The sequence below is a fragment of the Bombina bombina genome, chromosome 1 (genome assembly GCF_027579735.1).
Source record: "Bombina bombina isolate aBomBom1 chromosome 1, aBomBom1.pri, whole genome shotgun sequence".
Classification (NCBI taxonomy): domain Eukaryota; kingdom Metazoa; phylum Chordata; class Amphibia; order Anura; family Bombinatoridae; genus Bombina; species Bombina bombina.
The window spans coordinates 444,205,194-444,221,803 of NC_069499.1; the positions used below are offsets into that span (position 1 = coordinate 444,205,194).

At 44.4% G+C, this 16,610-nt stretch overlaps 1 protein-coding gene across 2 annotated transcripts in view; it reads right to left on the reverse strand.

Moving 5' to 3' along the window:
- METTL5 (methyltransferase 5, N6-adenosine) overlaps positions 1-16,610 on the reverse strand; it is a 96,996-nt gene that overhangs the window by 1,387 nt on the left and 78,999 nt on the right. The window lies entirely within an intron of this gene.

Genomic DNA, 16,610 nt, shown 5'->3' on the forward strand with positions numbered 1-16,610 from the left:
TCATGTGATAGCCAATCAAATGTGTATATACTGTGAATTCTTGCACATGCTCAGTAGGATTTGATGTTTTAAAAAGTGTAAAACTATAAGAAGACTGCACATTTTGTTAGTAAATTGGAAAGTTGTTTAAAATTGCATGCTCTATCTGAATCATGAAAGTTTAATTTTGACTTGTGTGTCCCTTTTTTAATCTTGATGCATTTTTACTATCCAAGCTGATCACCAGACTACAGTTTTGAAAGAAAAACAAAATTAACACATTGTAGATTGTTTCCTCTCGCTTTTATCGGTTTTGATATTTTATTTGTCTTGGGTTTTTTTTCATCAAAAAGCCAATTTTACACCGCAAGAAATAGTTTACTTTATAAAGCCAGTGTTATGTAAATATCCTGCCCCAAACTGCGTTCATGTCTTCAGAACCGCAAATATTCTTTTGTGAAAGTGCAACACGCTGAGATCTGGATTTGCATAGATCTGTGTTGCACTTTCATAAGAATATTTGCGGCTCTAAAATGAGACTAATGCGGCAGCCTACTTCCACTTACATTATTAAACTAATTCACATACCTAGAAAATAAAGTATGACAAACATTAAATATAAAGTGTTTTTAAAGGCATATAGTATGTGTGTTTGCTAGGGAAGGGTGTAAAATGATATATTCATACATACACCTTTTGAGCCTTTCCCTGTCAAACGCATCGACATATACCTTTTTTTTAAAACTATGTGAACACTTTTTTTTTTTTGTGTGGTTGAAATAGCATTGTCCTTCATTTAAAAGAAAATGAGATCCCATTTTTATTTTTTAATTAAAAAAAAAAAAAAATTCATAGTAAAGAACAATACTATTTAAAGTATTTCTTAAAACACCTTCAGGTTAGTGTGCGAGCGAAAGCCAGAACAGGGTTTTGTAGTGTGCCCCAAAGAAGTCTATGGGCAGAGGGAGTTGGTTTAGTGGCCCTATACGGCTTCCTGACTCTTTCGCTCAAGAAAGAACCTTTTTAATTTCAGCTTGTAACATGAGCACAAGAATAGGAGCCCTATTGATTTAACTTAAGGGGTGTTTAGTGCTCTATAGCACAAATATTTTTATCTAGCCCCAAGACCTTTTCAGAACTATAAATAAGAGCCATAAGTACATGTTTCTGAGCAGCTCTTAGCCAGCAAATTAATCTTCGGGGGGGAAAGAACTCACATTTTTGTGTAAAAGAACAATCCTTATAGGAAAACCCAAGATTTTTCTTCAGTGATTCAGATAGATAATACAATTTTTAAACATTCCAATTTACTTCTATTATCTAATTTGCTTAATTTTTTTATTTTAGATATCCTTTGTTGGAAAAAATAGAAATGGGGGGGGGCGTTGAACTAAGCAGCTGCACATCTCTAGAGCTCCATGAGCGATCGAAGCTGATCACCCAGTATTGGTTTAAAACTCATAGAAAGTGCACTAATTTGTGCTCACAAAGAGAGCTTTTCCTGGGGATTAATCCAACACCACCAACCTGTGGGTCTCTAGCTTGTTGGGAAAACTGTTTCAGCCTAACCGCCTACCCTGCGCCTGAGAACCAGCCATCACTGAGCTAAGAACTTGCTCCTACACAGAACACCAAGTGTACACGACTCCGGAGGGTTGGGGCTCTGCTTCAGATTCTCTGCTGACACAGACGCACCTGGTTCCTACATCGGAAGAGGACTCCTGCAGCGTCCACGCTGCCGGGCCGCGGCCCCCAGTGCCCAGCGAACCACCTTTTTGTTCCCGAGGGTGGATCAGGCTCTCCCACTGACATAGTGATAGGCGAGCTTACCATCCGAAGGGTTTCTTCTGAGGGCCTAACCGACCTACAGGGACCAGTACCGGAGGACCCCGCAGTGTGCCCATTCCTGAATTGGTGCGAACGGCCGCCATTTTGGGCCCGACACCCAGCCAACATCAGCTGTGCAGTTCAGCAGCACCCGGACATCCGACTCCGTCATTTGGCCCTGACATCTTGGCAGGGGAGGTCTGGTGAGTCTAACTCACATCACACAGAGCACAGGTGGAGGTAGCCAAGAAGGCGGAAAAGTAACACCCTTTGCCCACCGCAAGCCCTACTGCCCAAGTTCCATCTGGCCACACACTGCACAATATTAGTGGTCCCACGCACCTTCCTAACTTACTCTCATTGCTTCTGGGGTTAAATGACTAGTACCTGCATTACTGTGGATGTCTTCTAAGCTCCCCTAAGCCATAGGAGGGTTCCTGATCCTTATCTGGGGACTTTATTAAGGCCCTAAGTTATTTTGGGCCTATACTTCTTAGATTGAACTTGTAAGCTACCTACCATGTGGGAAACCAGCTACCTGGACCACAACTAGCCTTCCGTTTGTCCTATTGCCCATTCCACACCACCTTATATCTGAGCTACCCCACACTTTTTGGCTCCAGAACAGGGACTCATATCAAACCTTATTTTATCTCTCTACCAGGGACAAACCCTAGAGGAACATCTAAATCACCTTTTCAGTACTGCAATAAACTGGTCTCAAATTCCTTGTCCCACCTGAGTTTGCTGCTGCGTCAGCTTAAATGTCTTTGGAGCTTTGGCCCAAAGTGGAGTGTTGTTTTTGTTAACACATTTCCCTTTATATCCACAGGATATATGTTTTTTTTTTCTAGGTTAGCACTCAGCCCCGCTCTACAGATCTTAGAGTAATGTTTAATTTCTGTATGTGATCTACTTTCTTTTACAGCAGAGGTACACGCATTTTAGTTTCAAAGACACTTTGGGTCTTTATTTGCATCGAGCCTTCCAACAGCTCGCCTCTCAATATGCCGCACACGGCCAGAAAGCTTCCTAAGTCAGCATCAAAATCCAAGAAGATGGTCTATGACCACTTCACACAACAGCCGAAAGGCCCAAGCATGGAATCCCAAAGGGGACTAAGCGATCCTGACTCACAGGATGAGGAGTCTCAATCCAGCACCCACTCAGTGTCCGCTTCTCAGCATTTCATCACCGAAACATTGAAGAAAATGTTAGCCACGCAGACCAAATTTATAACACAGGAAATACAACGTAGTTTTGCCGAACTTAAAAAGGAGATCTCTGAAATTGGGGAAAGAGTGTATTCACTGGAGCGAAAACAGGATGATATTGTGGTGGATCAGTCTAACCTCACATACTCGGAAAAATCTCTCAACTAGAACTCAAACTGGCGGACGTTGAGGATAGATCCAGGCGTGAATCAGATTCAGGGGAATCCCTGAGTCCGTTACCCCAACTGAGCTACAGGAGTTTTTGATGGATCTATTTCGTGACCTAATGGGTACTCCTGAGGGTTTAAACAGTACTATGGAGCGAGCACATAGGGCCTTGTGCCCCAGAACAGTGGCCTCTGACAAGCCACGCGACGTAATAGTATGCTTCCATAGTTTTCTGTATAAAGATAGACTGATCCAGGGGGCTTTTAGGAAGCTTCCCCTCAGTGAGAGATTTAAAAATATACAACTCTTCCCTGACCTTTCGACTCACACTCTCCAACAAAGAAGGCAATTCCAACCTCCTGTTCTGCGTAAAAATAGCATTAAGTACAGATGGCGATACCCTAGCAGACTCATCATTACTAAGGACAATCAAACTTGTGTAGCTGTAACTCTGGCCCAGGGCCTATCTTTGCTGACAAGCTGGGGACTCCGTCCTGAACCTCCTCCACAACGAGATCCTCCACAACGAGATCCTCCTCACTCTAGGCTACGAGCCTCTGCACCTGAATGGTCCGCTAAAGACCAGAGAGTAAAAAGGGTTAAGACGCTTCAACTCCCAGACGCTAGCTGATCATGTAGAGCAGCATTTTGACCCCTCATTTGGAGGTCTGTGCTGCCCATACCAGCACAGGCTTAAAATTGCACTATATATAATGTTTTGTATTTTTATTATTGCTTTGCTGTTTAAGTTAGGATTTATTGCTACTCATTTATAGTTAAGTATGTATGTTATAGAGCGGGGCTGGTGATGTTCTCAGCCCTACACGTTCTGATTCACTTGAATGTTCTCCGTCCCCATTTAGAAGTCCACGCTAGGACTCCTTGAGGTGGATTATTTTCACCACAACATTGGGTACTTTTTAGTACCCCCCCTACCTACTTATCTTATTCCCTGAGCCTCTACCCTATTCTATAGCCTACTTCCATTACTATAGCCTTTCCCCGCTATATGCCATGCCCTCTATTAGGTTGCTAACTCACAATGTTAGAGGTCTCAAACCTCCTCCTCCCCCCCCAATAAACGCAGTCTTCTGCTTAGATCTCTAAAACACCACAACCCAGATGTTGTCTTTCTTCAAGAAACCCATTGGCTAGATAGTGAATCACTCAAACTTGCCTCAAGGTCTTATACACACATTGAAACAGCATCTTTCACTAAAAAAAAGCCAGAGGGGTGGCGATATTACTACATAAGAGACTTGCTTTTGAATCAGTACAAGTTATCAAAGATCCTCAGGTGAGATTATCCTAATAATCACATGACTTATACCCTAGCCTCTATCTCCCAAACACCAACCAAGATACCTCAAACACATTCTCCACATCCTTACACAGGTCCAACAAGGTAAGGTCCTCCTCGCCGGGGACTTTAATATGGTCTGGGAACACAGAATAGACAGAAAAGCCACTTCTAAGAATTTAGCGCCTTCCCCAGCTAAACAATTATCTAGTAGATTCCGACACCTAATGTCCTGTTCAGGCTTTTCCGATATATGGAGAGCCCTCCACTCGCAAGACAATGACTACACACACTTCTCGCACCCACACAGACTCTATTCTAGACTACATATTTTCCACAGCAGATTCTCTTGATCTAATCGAGCAGGCCAGAATTTCGCTCTGTGCCTGGTCTGATCATGACCTAGTACATGCCGATATATGTTCTACCGACACTTCGCACTCGAAGTCCAATTGGCGCATGCCCCACCACATGTTAGGAGATATCCCCTTCAGGGAAGAACTCCGTAGAGACATCATTCATTACATACAAACCAATGACAACGCCACAGTTAGAGATGACACTTTTATGGGGCGCAGCCAAAGCCACAATCAGGGGACTCCTGATCACCAAACAGGCCTAACCCTTTCACAAGCCTATATCAAGTTGAGACAGTTAGAAGAACAAAATAGGAATGCTATTGACAGGGACACATCTCAAATCACAGGAATCGTATCTCCCAGCTCGAGCTCCATAGAACACAGGTCAACCTTACCAAATTAAAGCACATGTTCTACTACAAAAGCAACAAGGCAGACACCTTACTAGCCAAGAAATAGGGCGGGGGCCTCACGAATCCACTCTATACGCACCCCAGATTCCCTTCTCCACATCCCGTCTCAAATAGGTGGGGCATTCACTGAGAATTATACAAAATTATATAATATAGCCACATCTGAATCACCCAGGGCCACCCCCCAAGATGAATTGCGAACCTATTTAGAGACTCTGACGCTTCCCACACTCGTCCCAGAGCAGCAAGACTTCTTAAGCTCCCCTTTCTCCCTCTCGGAAATCATGCTGGTCATTAAAAATGCGAAATCTTTTAAGTCACCTGGTCCAGATGGCTATCCGGTCCATTTCTATAAAATCTTTGCTCGGGAGAAGTTCTATTCTAAGATCCTTACCAACCTGTTACCTTCCCTAATGGACCCGGACCAGGTGGGCTTTGTGCCCCAACGAGAGGGCCCCTTAACATTCTTACTCTCTCCTCTCGACTCCATAGGCCACTCTCGGTTATCTCTCTTGATGCAGAGAAGGCTTTTGACCGAGTTAGATGGCAATATCTCTGGGAGGTCCTTGAGCGCTTCCGTCTCTCCAGCGATTTTATAGAAGCAATTAAAGCTCTTTACTCAACTCCCACAGCTTCAGTGGCTTAGGCTTCCACTCTCCTCTTTTCACTATCACAAATGGCACTAGGCAAGGCTGTCCCCTGTCGCCGTTATTGTTCGCTTTATCGATTGAACCTTTAGCAGAACAAATAAGGGCAGATCCCCAAATACAAGGTGTCGCCCTATTTGGCACTTCACACAAAATCGCGCTATTTGCTGACAACGTTACTCTTCTCGTCTCAACCCATGAAGACTATCCCCAGACTCCTGAACACGCTTGCCTCTTTTGGTACCCACTCTTACTATAAACTGAACCTTTCAAAAACGGAAGTGTACACACAAGGCTTTACAGGTACACAGTTAGCGCTACTAAAAAAAAGTTTAAATTTCACCTGGACGGACCATTCCGTCTTACATCTAGGCGTTCGCCTGTCTAGCAGTTTCCCTCAGATTATTAAAGATAATTACTTTCCCCTTCTTACTTCGCTTCGCTCTCTAAAGAGAGATTGGAATTTACAACATGTGTCATGGCTTGGTAGGATCGCGGCATTGAAAATGTATTTTTTCTTCCAAGACTCACCTACCTATTCCGATGTCTGCCCATCAAGATCCCTAAACACTTACTGCTCCAATTTCAGAGCGGGTTTACGAAATATATTTGGTAGGACAAACCTCCCAGAGTAGCGCACAGATTGCTCCAACTCCCTAAAATCTCTGGTGGTATAGCCTCTCCGTCGGTTATCTAGTACTATGAGGGGGGCAATGCTCACCCATGTGTCCCAATGGGGAGTAAAACTTCCCCACTCTAAATGGAGATCAATTGAGCAAGCCTCCTTACCCCACCACATTAATTTACGAGATTTAGTCTAGACCCCACCACAGAGAGTTGGAACCGATTAATCCAGTTGTTTGCGAGTGCCTAGATTTCTGGGATAGAATCAGACATCACCCGCATATAGCCCCACACCCCTCCCCTATTACCTCAATTGCTGGCCTCCTCTCGGGACTTCAGGACTCCCACCCTAACAAATGGGCGCAGTTGGGAATTAAACTTGTGTCAGACCTGTGGTCCTCAACTTCTTGGGATTCCTTCAAACAGCTTTCCCAAATAAGTGGTAATACCCAGGTACCCCCCTACTTGCCATTTGAGTGCCACAGAATTAAGAGCTTCCTAAATAGCTGGGGATTTAAGCCGAACCTGGCCGGCCCGCCAGCTGACTCTTTGGGATCAGGGAGCGAGGTTGCGTAGGCCCCTTTCCCTTCACTATTCTTTCCTAAGCGGTACACAATGTCCTGAAACACCTGGTGCGTTGGGAAGCATTACTAGGAACGCAAGTTCTCCCCTCCGTGTGGGAGCGCGCCTTTTCTCTAACCCAGAAGGCCATTCATTGCACAACGTTGTATGAGTTTTACTATAAACTTCTATCTCACTGGTACTATTACGTACCTACTAGATTGACGAAGATGTTTCCAGGTGCGTCCCCCAAGTGTTGGAGAAATTGTGGTGGCAGAGGTAACACGCTTCATATTTGGTGGGAGTGCCCGGCGATTCAACCCTTGTGGCAGCAATGCTTTACAGCCCTATCTCATGTGGGTATCTCTCTTTCTAAATCACCTACCTCAGCTTCACTACACTTAAATATTCACGTCTTAACTAAAACACCACTCATACATCTGCATATACCTCTTTATAGGGCTGCAACAACTAATCGGTAAGATTGATCATAAAAATAGTTGTCAAAGAATGTCATTATCAATTAGGTGGTCAGAGATTAGTTGGTTAATTGCACAGCACCAGCTGCTTCAATCCGATGAACTCCTGCACATGGTATTGTGCAAACATTTTTATTTATTATTATTTTTTCTATCCGATTAATCGGATAATTATTGTCCGATTAATCGGATAGAAAAAAGATTAAAAAAATAAATAAATTCAATTTTTTTTGCACAATCTTAGTTGCAGTAGATCGGCAGATTAAAGCAGCTGGTGCTGTGCAACTGACCAACTAATCGCTGACCACCTAATTGATAATGAGATTTGTTGACAACTATTTCTCCAACATAGGTGTGTCCGGTCCACGGCGTCATCCTTACTTGTGGGATATTCTCTTCCCCAACAGGAAATGGCAAAGAGCCCAGCAAAGCTGGTCACATGATCCCTCCTAGGCTCCGCCTACCCCAGTCATTCTCTTTGCCGTTGTACAGGCAACATCTCCACGGAGATGGCTTAGAGTTTTTTAGTGTTTAACTGTAGTTTTTTTTATTCAATCAAGAGTTTGTTATTTTGAAATAGTGCTGGTATGTACTATTTACTCAGAAACAGAAAAGAGATGAAGATTTCTGTTTGTATGAGGAAAATGATTTTAGCAACCGTAACTAAAATCCATGGCTGTTCCACACAGGACTGTTGAGAGCAATTAACTTCAGTTGGGGGAACAGTGTGCAGTCTCTTGCTGCTTGAGGTATGACACATTCTAACAAGACGATGTAATGCTGGAAGCTGTCATTTTCCCTATGGGATCCGGTAAGCCATGTTTATTACGATCGTAAATAAGGGCTTCACAAGGGCTTATTAAGACTGTAGACTTTTTCTGGGCTAAATCGATTCATTATTAACACATATTTAGCCTTGAGGAATCATTTTATCTGGGTATTTTGATATAATAATATCGGCAGGCACTGTATTAGACACCTTATTCCTTAGGGGCTTTCCCAAAGCATAAGCAGAGCCTCATTTTCGCGCCGGTGTGGCGCACTTGTTTTTGAGAGGCATGGCATGCAGTCGCATGTGAGAGGAGCTCTGATACTTAGAAAAGACTTTCTGAAGGCGTCATTTGGTATCGTATTCCCCTTTGGGCTTGGTTGGGTCTCAGCAAAGCAGATACCAGGGACTGTAAAGGGGTTAAAGTTTAAAACGGCTCCGGTTCCGTTATTTTAAGGGTTAAAGCTTCCAAATTTGGTGTGCAATACTTTTAAGGCTTTAAGACACTGTGGTGAAAATTTGGTGAATTTTGAACAATTCCTTCATGTTTTTTCGCAATTGCAGTAATAAAGTGTGTTCAGTTTAAAATTTAAAGTGACAGTAACGGTTTTATTTTAAAACGTTTTTGTACTTTGTTATCAAGTTTATGCCTGTTTAACATGTCTGAACTACCAGATAGACTGTGTTCTGAATGTGGGGAAGCCAGAATTCCTATTCATTTAAATAAATGTGATTTATGTGATAATGACAATGATGCCCAAGATGATTCCTCAAGTGAGGGGAGTAAGCATGGTACTGCATCATTCCCTCCTTCGTCTACACGAGTCTTGCCCACTCAGGAGGCCCCTAGTACATCTAGCGTGCCAATACTCCTTACTATGCAACAATTAACGGCTGTAATGGATAATTCTGTCAAAAACATTTTAGCCAAAATGAACACTTGTCAGCGTAAGCGCGGCTGCTCTGTTTTAGATACTGAAGAGCATGACGACGCTGATATTAATATTTCTGAAGGGCCCCTAACCCAGTCTGATGGGGCCAGGGAGGTTTTGTCTGAGGGAGAAATTACTGATTCAGGGAACATTTCTCAACAGGCTGAACCTGATGTTATTGCATTTAAATTTAAGTTGGAACATCTCCGCATTCTGCTTAAGGAGGTATTATCCACTCTGGATGATTGTGACAAGTTGGTCATCCCAGAGAAACTATGTAAAATGGACAAGTTCCTAGAGGTGCCGGGGCTCCCAGAAGCTTTTCCTATACCCAAGCGGGTGGCGGACATTGTTTATAAAGAATGGGAAAGGCCCGGTATTCCTTTCGTCCCTCCCCCCATATTTAAAAAATTGTTTCCTATGGTCGACCCCAGAAAGGACTTATGGCAGACAGTCCCCAAGGTCGAGGGAGCGGTTTCCACTTTAAACAAACGCACCACTATACCCATAGAGGATAGTTGTGCTTTCAAAGATCCTATGGATAAAAAATTAGAAGGTTTGCTTAAAAAGATGTTTGTTCAGCAAGGTTACCTTCTACAACCAATTTCATGCATTGTCCCTGTCGCTACAGCCGCATGTTTCTGGTTCGATGATCTGATAAAGGCGGTCGATAGTGATTCTCCTCCTTTTGAGGAGATTATGGACAGAATCAATGCTCTCAAATTGGCTAATTCTTTCACCCTAGACGCCACTTTGCAATTGGCTAGGTTAGCGGCTAAGAATTCTGGGTTTGCTATTGTGGCGCGCAGAGCGCTTTGGTTGAAATCTTGGTCGGCTGATGCGTCTTCCAAGAACAAGCTACTTAACATTCCTTTCAAGGGGAAAACGCTGTTTGGCCCTGACTTGAAAGAGATTATCTCTGATATCACTGGGGGTAAGGGCCACGCCCTTCCTCAGGATCGGCCTTTCAAGGCAAAAAAATAAACCTAATTTTCGTCCCTTTCGTAGAAACGGACCAGCCCAAGGTGCTACGTCCTCTAAGCAAGAGGGTAATACTTCTCAAGCCAAGCCAGCCTGGAGACCAATGCAAGGCTGGAACAAGGGAAAGCAGGCCAAGAAACCTGCCACTGCTACCAAGACTGCATGAAATGTTGGCCCCCGATCCGGGACTGGATCTGGTGGGGGGCAGACTCTCTCTCTTCGCTCGGGTTTGGGCAAGAGATGTTCTGGATCCTTGGGCGCTAGAAATAGTCTCCCAAGGTTATCTTCTGGAATTCAAGGGACTTCCCCCAAGGGGGAGGTTCCACAGGTCTCAGTTGTCTTCAGACCACATAAAAAGACAGGCATTCTTACATTGTGTAGAAGACCTGTTAAAAATGGGAGTGATTCATCCCGTTCCATTAAGAGAACAAGGGATGGGGTTCTACTCCAATCTGTTCATAGTTCCCAAAAAAGAGGGAACGTTCAGACCAATCTTAGATCTCAAGATCTTAAACAAGTTTCTCAAGGTTCCATCGTTCAAGATGGAAACCATTCGAACAATTCTTCCTTCCATCCAGGAAGGTCAATTCATGACCACGGTGGATTTAAAGGATGCGTATCTACATATTCCTATCCACAAGGAACATCATCGGTTCCTAAGGTTCGCATTCCTGGACAAACATTACCAGTTCGTGGCGCTTCCTTTCGGATTAGCCACTGCTCCAAGGATTTTCACAAAGGTACTAGGGTCCCTTCTAGCTGTGCTAAGACCAAGGGGCATTGCTGTAGTACCTTACTTGGACGACATTCTGATTCAAGCGTCGTCCCTTCCTCAAGCAAAGGCTCACACGGACATTGTCCTGGCCTTTCTCAGATCTCACGGATGGAAAGTGAACGTGGAAAAGAGTTCTCTATCCCCGTCAACAAGGGTTCCCTTCTTGGGAACAATAATAGACTCCTTAGAAATGAGGATTTTTCTGACAGAGGCCAGAAAAACAAAACTTCTAGACTCTTGTCGGATACTTCGTTCCGTTCCTCTTCCTTCCATAGCTCAGTGCATGGAAGTGATCGGGTTGATGGTAGCGGCAATGGACATAGTTCCTTTTGCGCGCATTCATCTAAGACCATTACAACTGTGCATGCTCAGTCAGTGGAATGGGGACTATACAGACTTGTCTCCGAAGATACAAGTAAATCAGAGGACCAGAGACTCACTCCGTTGGTGGCTGTCCCTGGACAACCTGTCACAAGGGATGACATTCCGCAGACCAGAGTGGGTCATTGTCACGACCGACGCCAGTCTGATGGGCTGGGGCGCTGTCTGGGGATTTTCTGAGTCGTCAGACATTGCATCCGGGGGAGTGGGAACTCCATCCGGAAATCTTTGCCCAAGTCACTCAGCTGTGGGGCATTCCAGACATGGATCTGATGGCCTCTCGTCAGAACTTCAAAGTTCCTTGCTACGGGTCCAGATCCAGGGATCCCAAGGCGGCTCTAGTGGATGCACTAGTAGCACCTTGGACCTTCAAACTAGCTTATGTGTTCCCGCCGTTTCCTCTCATCCCCAGGCTGGTAGCCAGGATCAATCAGGAGAGGGCGTCGGTGATCTTGATAGCTCCTGCGTGGCCACGCAGGACTTGGTATGCAGATCTGGTGAATATGTCATCGGCTCCACCTTGGAAGCTACCTTTGAGACGAGACCTTCTTGTTCAGGGTCCGTTCGAACATCCGAATCTGGTTTCACTCCAGCTGACTGCTTGGAGATTGAACGCTTGATTTTATCGAAGCGAGGGTTCTCAGATTCTGTTATCGATACTCTTGTTCAGGCCAGAAAGCCTGTAACTAGAAAGATTTACCACAAAATTTGGAAAAAATATATCTGTTGGTGTGAATCTAAAGGATTCCCTTGGGACAAGGTTAAGATTCCTAGGATTCTATCCTTCCTTCAAGAAGGATTGGAAAAAGGATTATCTGCAAGTTCCCTGAAGGGACAGATTTCTGCCTTGTCGGTGTTACTTCACAAAAAACTGGCTGCTGTGCCAGATGTTCAAGCCTTTGTTCAGGCTCTGGTTAGAATTAAGCCTGTTTACAAACCTTTGACTCCTCCTTGGAGTCTCAATTTAGTTCTTTCAGTTCTTCAGGGGGTTCCGTTTGAACCCTTGCATTCCGTTGATATTAAGTTATTATCTTGGAAAGTTTTGTTTTTAGTTGCAATTTCTTCTGCCAGAAGAGTTTCAGAATTATCTGCTCTGCAGTGTTCTCCTCCTTATCTGGTGTTCCATGCAGATAAGGTGGTTTTGCGTACTAAACCTGGTTTTCTTCCAAAAGTTGTTTCTAACAAAAACATTAACCAGGAGATTATCGTACCTTCTCTGTGTCCGAAACCAGTTTCTAAGAAGGAACGTTTGTTGCACAATTTGGATGTTGTTCGCGCTCTAAAATTCTATTTAGATGCTACAAAGGATTTTAGACAAACATCTTCCTTGTTTGTTGTTTATTCCGGTAAAAGGAGAGGTCAAAAAGCAACTTCTACCTCTCTCTCTTTTTGGATTTAAAGCATCATCAGATTGGCTTACGAGACTGCCGGACGACAGCCTCCCGAAAGAATCACAGCTCATTCCACTAGGGCTGTGGCTTCCACATGGGCCTTCAAGAACGAGGCTTCTGTTGATCAGATATGTAGGGCAGCGACTTGGTCTTCACTGCACACTTTTACCAAATTTTACAAGTTTGATACTTTTGCTTCTTCTGAGGCTATTTTTGGGAGAAAGGTTTTGCAAGCCGTGGTGCCTTCCATTTAGGTGACCTGATTTGCTCCCTCCCTTCATCCGTGTCCTAAAGCTTTGGTATTGGTTCCCACAAGTAAGGATGACGCCGTGGACCGGACACACCTATGTTGGAGAAAACAGAATTTATGTTTACCTGATAAATTACTTTCTCCAACGGTGTGTCCGGTCCACGGCCCGCCCTGGTTTTTTTAATCAGGTCTGATAATTTATTTTCTTTAACTACAGTCACCACGGTACCATATGGTTTCTCCTATGCAAATATTCCTCCTTAACGTCGGTCGAATGACTGGGGTAGGCGGAGCCTAGGAGGGATCATGTGACCAGCTTTGCTGGGCTCTTTGCCATTTCCTGTTGGGGAAGAGAATATCCCACAAGTAAGGATGACGCCGTGGACCGGACACACCGTTGGAGAAAGTAATTTATCAGGTAAACATAAATTCTGTTTTTTATGATCAAAACTTACCGATTAGTTGTTGCAGCCCTACCTCTTTATAACTATCAAGCATGCCATAGCATGTTCGTGGAAAAAACAGAATTTATGTTTACCTGATAAATTACTTTCTCCAACGGTGTGTCCGGTCCACGGCGTCATCCTTACTTGTGGGATATTCTCTTCCCCAACAGGAAATGGCAAAGAGCCCAGCAAAGCTGGTCACATGATCCCTCCTAGGCTCCGCCTACCCCAGTCATTCGACCGACGTTAAGGAGGAATATTTGCATAGGAGAAACCATATGATACCGTGGTGACTGTAGTTAAAGAAAATAAAATATCAGACCTGATTAAAAAACCAGGGCGGGCCGTGGACCGGACACACCGTTGGAGAAAGTAATTTATCAGGTAAACATAAATTCTGTTTTCTCCAACATAGGTGTGTCCGGTCCACGGCGTCATCCTTACTTGTGGGAACCAATACCAAAGCTTTAGGACACGGATGAAGGGAGGGAGCAAATCAGGTCACCTAAATGGAAGGCACCACGGCTTGCAAAACCTTTCTCCCAAAAATAGCCTCAGAAGAAGCAAAAGTATCAAACTTGTAAAATTTGGTAAAAGTGTGCAGTGAAGACCAAGTCGCTGCCCTACATATCTGATCAACAGAAGCCTCGTTCTTGAAGGCCCATGTGGAAGCCACAGCCCTAGTGGAATGAGCTGTGATTCTTTCGGGAGGCTGCCGTCCGGCAGTCTCGTAAGCCAATCTGATGATGCTTTTAATCCAAAAAGAGAGAGAGGTAGAAGTTGCTTTTTGACCTCTCCTTTTACCGGAATAAACAACAAACAAGGAAGATGTTTGTCTAAAATCCTTTGTAGCATCTAAATAGAATTTTAGAGCGCGAACAACATCCAAATTGTGCAACAAACGTTCCTTCTTCGAAACTGGTTTCGGACACAGAGAAGGTACGATAATCTCCTGGTTAATGTTTTTGTTAGAAACAACTTTTGGAAGAAAACCAGGTTTAGTACGTAAAACCACCTTATCTGCATGGAACACCAGATATGGAGGAGAACACTGCAGAGCAGATAATTCTGAAACTCTTCGAGCAGAAGAAATTGCAACCAAAAACAAAACTTTCCAAGATAATAACTTAATATCAACGGAATGTAAGGGTTCAAACGGAACCCCCTGAAGAACTGAAAGAACTAAGTTGAGACTCCAAGGAGGAGTCAAAGGTTTGTAAACAGGCTTGATTCTGACCAGAGCCTGAACAAAGGCTTGAACATCTGGCACAGCTGCCAGCTTTTTGTGAAGTAACACAGACAAGGCAGAAATCTGTCCCTTCAGGGAACTTGCAGATAATCCTTTTTCCAATCCTTCTTGAAGGAAGGATAGAATCTTAGGAATCTTAACCTTGTCCCAAGGGAATCCTTTAGATTCACACCAACAGATATATTTTTTCCAAATTTTGTGGTAAATCTTTCTAGTTACAGGCTTTCTGGCCTGAACAAGAGTATCGATAACAGAATCTGAGAACCCTCGCTTCGATAAGATCAAGCGTTCAATCTCCAAGCAGTCAGCTGGAGTGAGACCAGATTCGGATGTTCGAACGGACCCTGAACAAGAAGGTCTCGTCTCAAAGGTAGCTTCCATGGTGGAGCCGATGACATATTCACCAGATCTGCATACCAAGTCCTGCGTGGCCACGCAGGAGCTATCAAGATCACCGACGCCCTCTCCTGATAGATCCTGGCTACCAGCCCTGGGGATGAGAGGAAACGGCGGGAACACATAAGCTAGTTTGAAGGTCCAAGGTGCTACTAGTGCATCCACTAGAGCCGCCTTGGGATCCCTGGATCTGGACCCGTAGCAAGGAACTTTGAAGTTCTGACGAGAGGCCATCAGATCCATGTCTGGAATGCCCCACAGTTGAGTGACTTGGGCAAAGATTTCCGGATGGAGTTCCCACTCCCCCGGATGCAATGTCTGACGACTCAGAAAATCCGCTTCCCAATTTTCCACTCCTGGGATGTGGATAGCAGACAGGTGGCAGGAGTGAGACTCCGCCCATAGAATGATTTTGGTCACTTCTTCCATCGCTAGGGAACTCCTTGTTCCCCCCTGATGGTTGATGTACGCAACAGTTGTCATGTTGTCTGATTGAAACCGTATGAACTTGGCCCTCGCTAGCTGAGGCCAAGCTTTGAGAGCATTGAATATCGCTCTCAGTTCCAGAATATTTATCGGTAGAAGAGATTCTTCCCGAGACCAAAGACCCTGAGCTTTCAGGGATCCCCAGACCGCGCCCCAGCCCATCAGACTGGCGTCGGTCGTGACAATGACCCACTCTGGTCTGCGGAAGGTCATCCCTTGTGACAGGTTGTCCAGGGACAGCCACCAACGGAGTGAGTCTCTGGTCCTCTGATTTACTTGTATCTTCGGAGACAAGTCTGTATAGTCCCCATTCCACTGACTGAGCATGCACAGTTGTAATGGTCTTAGATGAATGCGCGCAAAAGGAACTATGTCCATTGCCGCTACCATCAAACCTATCACTTCCATGCACTGCGCTATGGAAGGAAGAGGAACGGAATGAAGTATCCGACAAGAGTCTAGAAGTTTTGTTTTTCTGGCTTCTGTCAGAAAAATCCTCATTTCTAAGGAGTCTATTATTGTTCCCAAGAAGGGAACCCTTGTTGACGGAGATAGAGAACTCTTTTCCACGTTCACTTTCCATCCGTGAGATCTGAGAAAGGCCAGGACAATGTCCGTGTGAGCCTTTGCTTGAGGAAGGGACGACGCTTGAATCAGAATGTCGTCCAAGTAAGGTACTACGGCAATGCCCCTTGGTCTTAGCACAGCTAGAAGGGACCCTAGTACCTTTGTGAAAATCCTTGGAGCAGTGGCTAATCCGAAAGGAAGCGCCACGAACTGGTAATGCTTGTCCAGGAATGCGAACCTTAGGAACCGATGATGTTCCTTGTGGATAGGAATATGTAGATACGCATCCTTTAAATCCACCGTGGTCATGAATTGACCTTCCTGGATGGAAGGAAGAATTGTTCGAATGGTTTCCATCTTGAACGATGGAACCTTGAGAAACTTGTTTAAGATCTTGAGATCTAAGATTGGTCTGA